This window comes from Ictidomys tridecemlineatus, chromosome 10 (assembly GCF_052094955.1).
Source record: "Ictidomys tridecemlineatus isolate mIctTri1 chromosome 10, mIctTri1.hap1, whole genome shotgun sequence".
Taxonomy (NCBI): domain Eukaryota; kingdom Metazoa; phylum Chordata; class Mammalia; order Rodentia; family Sciuridae; genus Ictidomys; species Ictidomys tridecemlineatus.
The window spans coordinates 114388736-114389871 of NC_135486.1; positions in this window are offsets into that span (position 1 = coordinate 114388736).

Consider the following 1136-nt stretch of genomic DNA (forward strand, 5'->3'; position numbering starts at 1 on the left):
ACTGATTGGATGCATTATTTCTGTTTAATGTGTCAAAACTGCAATTATCTAAATAGGAGTTATATAGTTTAAGACTGTATATTTTTTGTTTGGATGCTGTGAATATTAATATACTCCTTAAAATTGATGTATTAGTAACCATTACAAGATTATAGAGTAGAAACTCTAATACCTCAAATCTGTACTGCTACAGAGAAAGATCATAAACAACATTAAAAAAACACAAGGGAAGAAAGTGCCCCCCCAAAAAACCAGATGGTACAATAATAGAATACATTGACATAACAGTAGAAGAAATTTCAGAGAAGGACTTCAAAACATGCATAATTTAAGTGATCTTCAAGGCACAGAATAATATAAGACAGCAAATACAGGAGACAATAGATCACTCCAACAAAGAAATAAGAGACAAATACAGGTAGCAAAAGATTACATCAAGAAAAACATAGAGATTATGGGGGAAAAAACAGAATCCTCAAAATGACATAATCAGTAAACCAAATTATAAATTCAATAGAAAGCATCACCAACAGACTAGACCACTTGGAAAACAGAACCTCAGGTGATGAAGACAAAATATATAATCATGAAGATAGAGTTGATTCTGCAGAGAAGATAAACAGAAACCCTGAATAGAACATCCAACATTTATGAGATAACATGAAAAGACCAAATTTAAGTGTTATAATAATAGATGAAGGAACAGAGATTCAAACCAAAGGAATGCACAATAATTTAATGATATAATATCAGAAAATTTACCAAACCTAAAAAATGGAATGGAAAATCAAATACAAGAGGCTTACAGGACCCAAGATGTACAAAATTACAGCAGACCCACACCAAGATACATTAGAATGAGAATGACTAACATAGCGGATAAAGGTAAAATCTTAAAGGCTGTGAGAGAAAAAAATTAAATTACATATGGGTGAAACCAATGTGGATCTCAACTGGTTTCTTAACCCAGACCCTCAAAGGTAGGAGTTCCTGGAATAAATTATTTCAAGATGTAAAATAAAATGGATACCAACAAATAATTTTACATTTAGCAAAATTAAGTTTCAGATTTAAAGATGAAATTAAAACCTTCCATGATAACAAACATTGAAAGAATTCACAACTAGAAAACCTGA